The sequence below is a fragment of the Podarcis filfolensis genome, assembly GCF_964270895.1.
Source record: "Podarcis filfolensis genome assembly, chromosome: 11".
NCBI classification, from domain to species: domain Eukaryota; kingdom Metazoa; phylum Chordata; class Lepidosauria; order Squamata; family Lacertidae; genus Podarcis; species Podarcis filfolensis.
This window is the reverse complement of record NC_139613.1, coordinates 22,640,599-22,654,670: the sequence shown is the minus strand read 5'-3', so window position 1 is coordinate 22,654,670 and position 14,072 is coordinate 22,640,599.

The window sequence follows — 14,072 nt, the reverse complement described above, 5'->3', positions numbered from 1 at the left end:
GGCTGGGGCATGCTGGGAAAAGAAAATGGCCATTGCCAAGAAGAAGCTAACACGAGACTCTCTTTTGCAACTGTAGAATGTAGCCACACATACTCCCCAAATGAGTAATGGATGGGTACAAGTGGGTAATGAAAACAAAGCCCTGTTTTTTATCCTTGGCATTCATTTTGTAAAATAAATGAAAATCCAACTGAGTGTGCCTCGTTCAGTTTAATTTTTTCATTCATTATTAAACTGATTGCTTATTCCCTATAAAGCACCTGTCAGGCCACAATGTATTGTGCGTGGGGTTGTGTCTGCAGGCCTAACCTAATACTGCTTGTTACAAACACCTTCATTATCCCATTCATCTGTTAATTTCCATTTAAAGGTACATTTACATTCTATGTTTGACATGGCCACGCAAAGTGAAAGTTATAGATGGGTGATTTTTACACAAGCTGACCTGGTTTCTCTGCTGCTGAGGGAGTGTTGTTTTTAACTGGTTGATTTATTAATCTGATGTGTTTTCTCTCTACTTGCTTTATATACTGTTATAGTTTACAAGATGGTTTGATGTTGCATTTTATCTTGTTCATTGTTAGGCTACATGGGTGCCCTAAGCTATCAACTGAAATGATAAACAACGGCAAATAATAAGCACACATGCAAGGTGTAAAGTACAATGCACCGCAAAACATGGATTCAGTGTTCAGGATCAGATCTTGCAAGTTAATTTTGCTCAGGGAGGTACCAGGAATCTGTAATGTACAGTCTTAAAGCTAAATATCCTTTTGATTATCATGCCCCAACTGACTTTTTATTTTATTTTATGGCATGTCATTTCACCAGGGACATTGCTTTGTTTCACAGATGGTTTCCCCACAGATAATGATTGTTGGTTGGCCAAGTTGGAACCTGACAGGATTAAGGAAATCTAAACTGACAGCTGGTTTTGTGCAAGGAGGCATAATGTGGCTGTTGTTGCAAGAAGCAATGTGGCGTGTCAGTTCACAAGCGCAGAACAGGAAGGCCTCCTCTTTGCAGGATATGTAAGCACAGTTGAGAAGTTAAAAGAGCACATCGGGGTTAGTTTTCCAGTGTACAAATGCAGTCTAACTATTTTGTAATGACATGGGGCAGGCTACACAGGCGGGGTGCCTAGATGCAGTGGTCTCCTGCGTCTAGAAAAGGGAATGTGGTTCAGTACAGCTTCTCTCACAAGGGTCAGGAAAGCTGCACCTTCTGAAAATCCCTTTCCTAAATCAACAAAAATGTTGTTGTTGCTGCTGTTGTTCTCTATTATCATTTGTATAACACCCTATACCCATCGATCGCTGGGTGGTTCACAACATTGAATTACAAAATTTAAAACACAAAACACATAATAAAAATAAGAACAAGACAACCCAATAATCCCCCATTCCACAACTCATTTAAAAGGGCATCGGATGTCAATCAGCCAAAGGCCTGGTTAAAGAGGAAGATTTTTGCCTGGTGCCTAAAGGTTTATATTGAAGGCGTCAGCTGAGCCTCCCTGGAGAGAGCATTTCACAAACAGGGAGCAGCTGCAAGAAAGGCTCGTTCTTGCGCTGCCACCCTTCGGACCTCTCACAAGAACGGTCACAAAAAGGGCCTCAGAAGATGATCTCAGGGTCTGGGCTCATATGGAGAGAGGAAATCCTGGAGATATGGTGGTCCTGAGCCATTTAAGGCTTTATAGGTCAAAACCATCACTCTGAATAGAGCATGGAAGAGAATTGGCAGCCTGTGCAGTTGGACCAGAATCGGTGTAATATGCTCAAACAGTCATGCCCCGGTGAGCAACCTGGCAGCTGAATTCTACACTAGCTGAAGTTTATGAACTGTCTCCAGAGGCCGCACCATGTATAACACGTTGCAGTAATCTGACCTAGAGACAGTGGCCTCCTTTGCATCTGGTCACCTTTATACTGGGTCTGTGCACTGGATTCAGTCAAAGCCCAGATACCGAACCAAATTTTCTGGCAAACCCCAGATACTGAACTGGGCTTTTGCTGGATGGGATTGAGATACACACACCTTAGATCATTCCAGGACAGCTCAGCCCACCCACCCACCCAGAACAATTCAGGGCTGTCAAATGGTGGGAAAGTTGGGTAGTGGGCAGTGAGAAAAGGAGAGGAAGTTAGCCTTTGCAGGCTAACAAAGCAGCAACCAGCAAGATTGAACTCTCAGCGCATCACCTGGTTAGGAGAAGGTTCAATCCTGCTCTCTGCATTGCTGCTGAAGCAGCACTGAGAAGGATTTAACACAGCAGCTCCTCATTTTATTGCTTCCTATTGATCTTGGCAGTGAGATTTGTGATGAATAGCTCTGGGTAGAGCTATAGAGAGAGTCCTATCAGTTTTTGTTCTGGGGAAGGGGGGCTTAATTACTGATTTCTGTTCTTTGTTTATTATTTTTCCATTTGCTTGTTATGAAATAGCATTCTATAGCTTTTAAAATGTTGGGAAATGCAAGAAAATCTGTAAATGAAGCCTTCCTACCCCTGTGGGAACAGAAACTGACTATTCAACAGTAATCCCCCAGTTGCAGTCAACAGGAAGCAGTAAACAAGTAACCTTTTAATTAACTGTAGAAAGGGCTTTGCTTAATGGAACTTACTTATGGGTAAACATTTTAGATGGATGTTGGCCAAAGGAAAAGGACATTGCTGGAAGCTGTAGAGCACTATTGTGGGTATAATTTGGAACCTCCAGAGCAAATTATACTTTCAGCTAATTACAGAAAAGCAATGTCTCAGGAGTGCTAGAGGAAGTAAGTAATTCTAGTAGTAAGACGCATAATAAAAAGCAACAAATCATTTTTGTTTTTCTTTTGAAAAATACAATCGAGACTTAAGGGAATGTTACAGATCTGAACGAGACATTCATATCAACATTGTAATTAAAGCTCTAGTACTCCACAAAATGCCGTCAAACTTTCCCCACATGTTTCTACTTCTACGTGTGGATAGCTCAGTTGGGTTACAGCATGGTGCTGATAACACCAAGGTCGCAGGTTCGATTCCCTTACGGGACAACTGCATATTCCTACATTGCAGGGGGTTGGACTCCATGATCCTCAGGTCCTTTCCAACTCTACAATTCTATGATTCTATGATTCTACTGTGGCCTTCCCAGAAGCTGTTAAACTCCGGCTCCCATCAGCCGCAGCCAACATGGCCAACGGTCAGGGATGGTGAGGGTTGAAGTCCAACGGCATTTGGAGGGACACAGGTTCTCCAGGCCTGGACTAAGTTGAAATGAAAGGAGAGGTGGCTGCATATTTCATTCCCTGGTGCCTACAGATGCAGTGTGGAGGTGGGGCAAACACAGTGGCATGTTTGACAAACTCCTTTGTAGAGTTGTAACCTAATTAAGTGAAGTAAAGTGCTGGGCTCATAGAAACTCTGACAACAAAGTTTTAACAGACCTGAAATGCTGTGTTGCTATGGCAATGAAGGGAAAAGTCCAAAGAGCTGAAATCTGGAAAATTCTGGGGTGGAACCAGAAATTAATTAAGGAACCTGTCAGAAAGGAGAGACTCGTTTTTCTCCCTTGCTCTGTTTTTTTTCTGAGGTTTCTAGTTTTAAACTTTTTATTATTAGGCAGTTCTAGCGGATTCACCTGGTGCGTTGCCCAACCTGTGAGGACTGCCAGTAAATTAGGACTCTCTAATTATTTTAATTCAGACCACGATGTGACTAAAAAAAAATGGGTCATTATTAACCATAAGCACAGCTGAACAAATAAACAAGACACAAAGACTGCAATGGAGACGAGAGGTTATTACTGCAAGATATAAAGATGTTTGGGGAGGACAGGATGCTATTTTGACCTGCATCCATTTCTGCCCCTTCCCATGACTGCAACTGAGAAAATGAGAAAACTGAGAAAACTGGGGGGGGGGGTATAATTTATTTATCACACAAAATTATGCTTTTTGTTGGCATGAAACTGATATTTATGTTTATCTTTAATGTAGTATCATCACAGCTCATGCTTCTTGATCTGGTGTCATTATACAGTGGTACCTCGGGTTAAGAACTTAATTCGTTCTGGAGGTCCGTACTTAACCTGAAACTGTTCTTAACCTGAAGCACCACTTTAGCTAATGGGGCCTCCTGCTGCCGCCCCACGATTTCTATTCTCATCCTGAAGCAAAGTTCTTAACCCAAGGTACTATTTCTGGGTTAGCGGAGTCTGTAACCTGAAGCATCTGTAACCTGAAGCGTCTGTAACCCGAGGTACCACTGTACAGTATAATTCATCACCTCCAGAACACATTGCTCGTTCCTAATAGCTGTGTATAGGGAAAAGTACATAGCAATGCTACTGGGACATGAGATAAGGGAGTGGGGCAGCCATTTTGGTGTCAGCCTCCTTTCAGCGACACCCCCTTCAACCAGATCACCATTTTCATCCCCTCTAGCTTGCCCACCAGCAACTGTTTTGTAGCATCAAGATGTTTCACACTTGCAAGATCTAGTTTCCTTTTTTGTTAGGATCCCAAGGCCCACAAATCAGAGCAGGGCTGCCCCAAAACATTTTGCTGCCTTCAACGAGAGACAAAATGGTAGCCTCCAGTACAAGATAGTACAGAGGCAAACTGGCAAACTGAATGTAGAGTTTTAGCCCTGATTTTCTTCTTGGATTTGATTCAGACTTGGCCAGGCCCTGTCCCTGGAGAACGTTTCAGTCTTGAGATGGCTAGGGAAGAAATGCCTGGGAAATATATCCAACATTATAATTTTATCTGGGGAAACCCTTCTGTAGAAGGATGCAAGTCACTTCTGTAGAACACTATGGGGTAGGGAAGGGTTTGGCTGAAACATTCCATTTTCCACAGTCTATGCAAAAATTTACCCACTCACTTGCATGGCACAAGATGTAGACTATGCCCACCCACAATTCATTCCATTGTGGTTCCCCCTCTTCATGGGATTCTCAGGGGAAAGACTATGCAAAACAGCAAATCAACACCAAGTAATCATTCAATAAAGGCATTTCATGCTTAGAATTAGCATAAATTCATGAATTCCAGTGAAAGTCACCCAAGGACTCAATGAATAATGGAACAAAAAATAGGTTTTGTACTATGATTTTTTAAAATTCTTTTTACAGTGATGGAACCAGCTGCAATTTTGAAATACTCTTACGCGTAATTTTATAATTGCTTTGTTTTGACAGTTGCGCTGCTTTTGTATAATAATTTCCCTGTTCACACAGTTTTGCTTTATTTGAATGTATATTCCCACAGCAGCATAGAAAGTGCTAATAATTAAAATGTTTATGTCTTCTTACAGTAGAAAAAACCTTTAAAAGGGTGGGGAACCTGAGGCCCTCCAGATATTATTGGACTACAACTCACATCACCCCTGACCATTGACTATGCTGGGTGGGAGTTAAAAGATAATGAAAATGGTAACTGAAAGATAGTGAAAAGCGTGTTCGGTTGGTAGAGCATGAGACTCTTATTGTCAGAGTTGTTGGACCAAGTCCCACATTGGACAAAAAGATTCCTGCATTACAGGGAGTTGGACTAGATGATCTTTGTGGTCCTTTCCAACTCTACAATTCTATGTTTCTTTGAATTCACACTGTATGGACAGCTGTAAGAACCTAGCACTATTCAGGGGCAATAGGAGTACCCTTGGGCCGTACGATCATGCCTTTAGCCTTGCCCCCATTCACTGCGCATTTATTGACAGCTTCAAACACGCTCATGTGCAACTTGTTCAGCAGTAGACCTTTTCTACTTCTGTAAACTCTTTGCAGTTTAGAACTGTGGGGTTCCACCAAACAGAAATATTACAACCAGGCATTTTGATGCTCAGTGTCAGGCTTTGGGGAATCAGCTTCCTCCCCCGTGACCATAAATGAGCAGATCAAACGAAAGGAATTCTTACCAGTTAGTATCTTTAATAAACACAGCAAAGGACAAAAGAAAGAATCTACCCAGAATGGTGGTGCTCCCAACTAAGCCTTAACCCCCCTCCATTCCTATTAATCTATATCACTCCTATGTTTTGTAATCTGAGCTTGTACCTTCTGCGCTTTCTGTTCTGAGACTTTCTGAGATCTTCTTGACCTTGGGTTGAGTGGAGGAATGCTGTCCAATGACCGTGAATCTGTTAACCCTCTCTCTTCCAGTGTTTCTTCTTCTAGCTGTTCCCCATCCAGTATTTCCCAGCTTTTGCCTTCTGAACTATGCCCCTCTGCAAACCACTGTTCCAAATCTATACTGTCCTCCTGCTCCTGGGAAGATGCAGGAGCAGGGGGAGGGGTGGCTCCCACCATTCCTCCTCAGTGCAACCCTCCACAGCACGGTCCCTGAAACTCAGTTTTTTCCTACCCTGTCTTGTTAAAGGTAAAGGGACCCCTGACAGTTAGGTCCAGTCGCGGACGACTCTGGGCTTGCAGCGCTCATCTCGCTTTACTGGCCAAGGGAGCCGGCGTACAGTTTCTGGGTCATGTGGCCAGCATGACTAAACCGCTTCTGGTGAACCAGAGCAGTGCACGGAAACGCCGTTTACCTTCCCGCCGGAGCGGTACCTATTTATCTACTTGCACTTTGACGTGCTTTCGAACTGCTAGGTTGGCAGGAGCAGGGACCGAGCAACGGGAGCTCACCCCATCGCGGGGATTCGAACCGCCGACCTTCTGATCAGCAAGCCCTAGGCTCAGTGGTTTAGACCACAGTGCCACCCACGTCTCTGTCTTTTACTTCCAGGCAATTTGTTAGTTGAGCATTAAGCAAATGTTACCCTACACTTTCCAGTACATTTCGCCGTAATTTTCCTTATCGGAAAACACTCAGTTTGGAAGAAACTGGGTTTGTTGCAGAAAAGTGCTAAATCAAGTTTAATGGTGCAACATGAATTTGTCGGCTTGTGATTGAATCCACCCAAAAATAGGGTCTGAAAGTGCCATCTGAGGTACTTTGCCCTTGCCTCATCAATGGCAGCTGCAAATATAAGGGTCCTGGTGGGTATTTCTGTCCAGAGACATAAACTGGGGTACCTGTGAGACTCTGAGGACTTGAGTATACATTTATATACTGCCCAGGCTGGCACAGTGGGGAACTAATTGTGGTGCTGCTAATGCAGCAGTTTGACTTCACCCCTGGAGGTGGACTCCATTGTCTCTCGAGACAGAGGCCAATGGCAGCATTTATCTCCCACCTTTCTTCCAAGGAGCTCAAGGTAACATACAGAGTTCTCCCCCCACTCATTATATCCTCACAACAATCCTGTGTGTGGTAGGTTAGCTTGAGAGACAGTAGGCTATATTCAACTAAGTTGTTGCGCTAACGGAAGATAGAGTAGCCATTCCCATGAACAAAATGAGACACCCCCCTCCCCACCTGTGAAAATATAAATTAATAGGAGGGAACATGCAAATTCTTCTCTAAAAATGTTGTAATAATCCCAGTTAAAGTCTGGCTTTGGTTGTGTTGCTTTGTGTTGCTCCCAGAAGGACAGCTTAGAAATTTGCAGAAGCTTTGCCTGATGTAGACTTTGGAAGTGCATATAATTTCACTGGGCCAATCTCTGTGGCTGTCAATCTATTAAAGTGCTTAATAATGAAATCTGCCAGATCATCCACATCTGGCACAATAATACACACAGATTAGTTGAGTAAAATGCAGGGTTATTTGGCAAAATTTCCAGAAAACCACTACATGGCACTGTGTTTTGTTTTTTTGTTATTTATTTATTATTTTAATAGGTCAGGATCTTTGGTCCAGTCTACCTCAAGTACTGCTTGGTTCATTCTATGCCATGCCCAATCACTGAAGTCTTCAGCGGGGTCCCTGTTAGTGGTCGCCTTTGGCTTGGTTGCATGACACATACGTATCCACCAGGAACTGTGCATTTCATATTGCAGGCCAAAGTTTATGGAATTCTCTTCCAGTTGAGGTCAGACAGGCCAGGTCATCTGGGGAGTCACCCCTAACATGCACCAGGTGCTACGATCCCACTCAGGCTACCATTGGGAGAAGAGCTATGGCCCATCAGCCCCCATGTGGACTCCCAGACAGATTCGCCCCTCCTGGACCTCTTCAACAGCGTACCTAATCAGCGAAGGATCCAACCCAATGTCAAGTTGTGACTGTTGCTATGAGGTAGGCGAAAACCCACAGGCCAGCCAACTGCTGGAAAAATTCCTCCCTGGCCCCAAATACAGCAACCAAATAAACCATAGCAAGGTCCTCACACTGGCCTGCCTGCTCACCTCCAGGCAGAACACTTACAGCCCGGGTGGACACGGAGTGAATCCAATGGCAATTTCCCAAGAGGGTGGCTACATGAGGCCAACCCTCTTATATACCCCAGGGGTGGGCCTAGCTCAGTCCCTGCCACACTCTGATTGGCTCATTCATTGAGTCCTCCTCAGAAGACCAGTGAGGCCAGAGGTGGAGGCACTGGGTGTCCCCTCTCATGACCATGCAGGAAGAAGACAACCCCTGGGGCCAGGCCATGACTGCCCCACATGGCAAACAATACTCTGCCAGAGCCCCAGATGAGCGGAGATTGTAAGCCGCTTTGAGATATTATATATACAATTTCAAATAGAAATAGAAAAGTTTATTTGGGGACCTGTAAACATCCCCTACCAAAAAAAAAAACAAAAAACAATTTCAGAAAACTTGTGAACTTGTGAGACACAATGGCAAATCCGTCCTATGTTAGAAGGTGCATTTGAACCCAAGACAAAAGTTAACCCCACAATTCTTCAGCTATGCAGGCAAAGAACACAGACTTAAACCCACACATTTTTACCCTCCCAACACCAAGAAAGCACATGAACTCCCTCCCCACCCTGTCCCTCCCCTCCCAAGCTGCAAGTAGACATCTGCGTTTGGTCCTCCCCACTCAGTTGGAAGCAAGAGTTTGTTTGCTTGTTTTGAAGGGGTTGGGGGGATGGAAGAGAAAGACAACACACCATCAAACCATCATCAGCTTGGTTTCAAGGGGGGAAAATGGGCCTAAAAGCATGCAGGAGGCTCAAGACGATATTATATATAGTAAGTGATGAATAAATGTAAATAATAATAATTTTTAAAATATGAGTTTGCAGCTTTATTTCATTGCTGATAATACTGAACAGATACAGGTCATCTCATGCTTGATGCAGAAAGTGCACCATTAGAGGAGAGAGAGAGAGAAGGACACATTAAACCTTCCAGACCAAACAGCTTATTTTCCAACCCAAACACTGCTTCTCTTTAATTGCTTGCCTATTAAAGAGCACAGTGGCACAAAGGAACGCTGCAACGTAGCTACGTGCCAAATATGTTCATAAGGCTCCAGGGTAAAGTTGGGCTACATGAATCACAGCACTTCCTTGGCGTTCTTGGCACTTCCGCACGATTCCTTTCATTACTCCACCCACAGCCTCCTGAATCCTGATGGCGGCCCAGGCCAGGAGGAAGAACTGAGTGCGATTGTAGACCTGCCTCCTGAAATGAATGGATCGGAAGGAGAATCTGCTTTGCGCGGTCAGGAACAGTGCCGGTTTCCAAAAGCCTGCGGAGAAGCCATTGACGATTGTTCCTTCTCCGCAGGCATTGGTTGTACGATCCTGACATTCGATCGGAGCAGCGTTCAAGCTTTGTGTCACCTTCCTTTGCCATTTGTGCGACAAAGGGGCTTCTATTAATCAGTGGAAAGGAGGGAGGCAACAGGACTGGGTACTTATCAGGGAATGGGCACAATGACAACATGGACTCTGTGCCAAACGGCAGAAAGGAAGAAGAGCAAATGCTCACTTTGGCACACTCCTTGTTCCTCTAGCGCTGAGGGGTCATTTTCACCCCTTTTCCCTTTGCTGTTTCTTTCACACTCATCTCTCTCTGTCTCTCTGTCTCTCTCTCTTTAACCTCAGGGATTTAACTTTTAAAAAACAAAAAACAAAACAAAACACCAATACTCGTGATCTTTCAACACTTTAAAAATAGGATTGGAAGCAGAGAGAGGAGAGCCGTACAATAAAATTCAAGCAGAAATGATATTCCTCTGTTACACAGTACCCAGAAAACCCAGCATGAAGAAGTTGAGAATGATGCTTGCATATTGTAATGCCAGACCAGTGTGTCTGCGCACATGCATGCAGAAGGGGTGAGTGAGAGATCCATGCATTTCACTCACTCATTCATTCATTCATTCATTCATTGACTAAGCTGGAATATTTCTATTCCGCTTTATATATCTGAGGCATGGGAGGAAAACTGAGCAGCTGGATCTCACTCAGCCCATGATGAAGGCAAGTCTTCCTTTGTTGACAGTTGGTGCTGTTTTGTTCTCTTCCTAATACCCACCTTGATGTACTTCATTGTGAAATTTAGAGCCTTCCCAGATCTATTCCTCCCAACGGCACCATAATAAAGACACTGTGCTTATCTATTGCACAAGACTCATCAAAACACCTTCTCATAAGGTGGTACCTTTCACAGAACATTTTGTTATTGGGAAAATTCCCTTCTTCCTGCTGTCTAGCAGAACCATTTGGAATTACGCGTGCTTTCTGACATTATCATTATTATTGAACACATGGGAGTAAGTGGTACCTTGGTTCTTGAACTTAATCCATTCCGCGAGTCCGTTTGACTCCTGAAACCGTTCAAAAACTAAGGAGTGGCTTCTAATTGGCTGCAGAAGCTTCCTGCACTCAAGTGGAAGCCGCATTGGACGTTCGGCTTCCGAAAAACGTTCCCAAATTGGAACACTTACTTCCAGGCTTGCGGTTTTCGGGAGCCAAGCCATTCGAGTACCAAGGTACCACTGTACTTATTTTACTTTATTTACTTGTAAAGTGCCGATGTCGAAGTTGCTTCTCCACCAGAGGCAGAAGCGGCACAGAAGCCATGTTGATGCAGGGCATGGCGGCAGTGGCACTGGAAGTGGGTGGTGCTGCGGTGCCAGTGGTGGAAGCAGCAGAGAAGGCAGTGCAGCAGAGTGGGGCGGGACTTCCTGTTTTGCCTTGAGCAGTGAAGTGGGACACACAACCCCAATCATCAGTCCTAACTCACGAGGGATGTAGAAGCCAGAGGGCATGTTCATAACCCTTGGCCACCAGATAATTAAATCTAAGACCACGGCACCTCCCAAAAGTTCTGAGAATTTTCCCACAAACGTATATTAATTCCATCTTTGAAGGCAGTTCCCCCGCACTCACCCCGAAACTTGCAAAAATTGCTGGGTCAAATCTTTCTGCCCAGTGTTAGTGAGAGCTAGTCCTGCTGACAGGATTTACAGGCCATGGAACATATATGAGGGAAGAGGTAATGACAGTATCTGCCAAGGACAAGAAACTGTATCTAAAACACAATCGTCTCTGAATTCCTCATTTAACATTGACATATATCTGCCATTCCGCTGCATAAATGCCAAAAAAGTAAGCCAGGAACAGGAATCATTCATGTTCTTTTTGATCTATTTGTTTAAGGGATATTAACCAAAGCTTCAATTTTTCAAAGCTGACAAGGGGTTGTGCAGAGGGGGGCATGTTACAAGTTTGTACCAGACCAGAGAAATTATGGTTGGGCAATGACAATACTTCTTTATTAAGACAGTTTGACCTGATTGAGCTTTATGCCTAAAATATAGTGGGATAGCTAAAGGATTCTCAGCTGGAAAGGAAACCTTAAAAGGAATTGTTTTGCCTTTAGGCTCTGTTAAAGCTGCACATTCCACAGTTTATAAAGTCACCTGGTTGAAAACATTAATGGAGGAAGCATAACTTGCGCTCCAATCTCCAAACTGAACCCCTGTGTCAATTTGCAGTGTGTGCAAAATTTCAATTGTTTATCTGGAATCAGGGGGGAAATTGTATCTGGCATTATGCAAAGTTCCCAATTTTAAAAGATTCCCATTCTTTATTTGGCAACAGGGGGGGCGTGCTGGGGTTTGGGGGGGGGGTTGTCTCCTTCTAACCAAACATTTAAAACAATTAAACATACATATAAACAAACAAACAAATTCCATACCTGAAACCTTCAGAGGGTCTAAAAACTAGTCGGTGAGTCTTAAAAATAGCTGAAAGTTCCACATTTAATAGTATGAGTTTATTAATCTTTTCCCACAATAAATTAAATTAATGTAAAGCACTGCTCTACATTATAATCCTTATAATGGGAATTATAGCACAAATTTCCTGAGAAGAAGAGATAGATAGGTTTATCAATTTTGGTTTTTCTCCATTTCTCATTCATCCAGTTTTAAGTTCAGTTTGCCATATTTCTGCATCTGTTTGTGATTTTAAAAAATGTCCTTGTAAAAATTCATCAGCGTTTTACTGCTTTTTCCTCCCAATACACCTTTTTCTGTGCATAATTTTACCTAATCTACAGACACATATACACATTTTTACCTAATTACCATATATTATCCTGCCTAATATACTCACCTTTATATAATGCATTCATGTATGTTATTCTCACTGATATATGCAGTTTTGTATTCATTCCCCCAATATATATATTTGCATATACATTTTGTATCACAAAATTCAGATAAGTGAGGATTTCAAAGGATAGCTGTGTTTTGCTTCATTCATTGTTTGTGAAAGTAAGAATTTGGTAGTTTCACATTAAAATTATTCAAAACAAAACTGAATTTCTTCCCCTTTCTTACTTCGAAGTAAACCCTGCTATGTTCTGTGAAGCTTACTCCCTAATAAGAAAGAAAACATCATTAGATCCCTTAGATCCATCCAATTACCGCCCGGTTTCGAATCTTCCATTCCTGGGTAAGGTGATTGAGAGAGCGGTTGCTGAACAGCTTGGTAGGTTTCTGGATGAAACATCGGCTCTGGATCCATTCCAGTCCGGCTTCCGCGCTGGTCATGGGACCGAGACGGCTCTGGTCACCCTAACAGATTATCTCCGCAGGCAGCTGGATCGAGGCGGGTCGGGGCTGCTGATTCTTCTAGACCTGTCAGCAGCCTTCGACATGGTCGATCACGAACTCCTGGACCACCGCCTTGCCGACGTGGGGATCCAGGGCACAGTCCTTCAATGGCTGCGCTCGTTTCTCTCTGGTCGGGGACAGAGGGTGGTGCTTGGGGGGGAATTGTCATCCCGCCACTCCTTGGTGTGTGGAGTGCCCCAGGGTGCGATACTCTCCCCGATGCTTTTTAACATCTTTATGCGCCCCCTCGCCCAGCTTGTCTGGAGTTTTGGGCTGGGCTGCCATCAGTATGCTGATGACACCCAACTCTATCTGTTGATGGATGGCCATCCTGACTCGGCCCCAGACACACTGATCAGATGCTTGGAAGCTGTGGCTGGATGGTTACGTGGAAGCCAGTTGAAGTTAAATCCTTCGAAGACAGAGGTCCTCTGGCTGGGACGGGACGATATGGGATTGAGGGGGCAACTCCCATCTCTTGCGGGGGTGCAATTAGTGCCAGCACCGTCCGTTAAGAGTTTGGGTGTAATCTTCGATACCTCCCTCTCCATGGAGGCGCAGATTGCAGCTATAACAAAGGCGGCATTTTTTCATCTCCGCCAAGCTAAGCAGTTGGCTCCTTACCTCTCTCGCCCTGACCTAGCCACTGTGATCCACGCGACGGTCACCTCCAGACTGGATTATTGTAACTCGCTCTACGTGGGGCTGCCCTTGAGACTGACCCAGAAACTCTAGCGGGTGCAGAATGCTGCAGCGAGACTCCTTACGGGGTCTTCGCTGCGAGATCACATTCATCCGGTGCTATACCAGCTGCACTGGCTCCCGGTGGAGTACAGGATCAGGTTTAAGGTGCTGGTTTTAACCTTCAAAGCCCTATACGGCCTAGGACCCTCGTACCTATGGGACCACCTCTCCTGGTATGCCCCACAGAGGAACTTACGGTTTTCAAATAAAAACACCTTGAAGGTCCCAGGCCACAGAGAGGTTAGGCTGGCCTCAACTAGAGCCAGGGCTTTTTCGGCTGCGGCTCCAACCTGGTGGAACACTCTGTCACAAGAGACAAGGGCCCTGCAGGACTTGACATCTTTCTGCAGGGCCTGCAAGACAGAGCTGTTCCACCAGGCCTTTGGTCAGGGCGCAGCCTGACTCCCTCCTT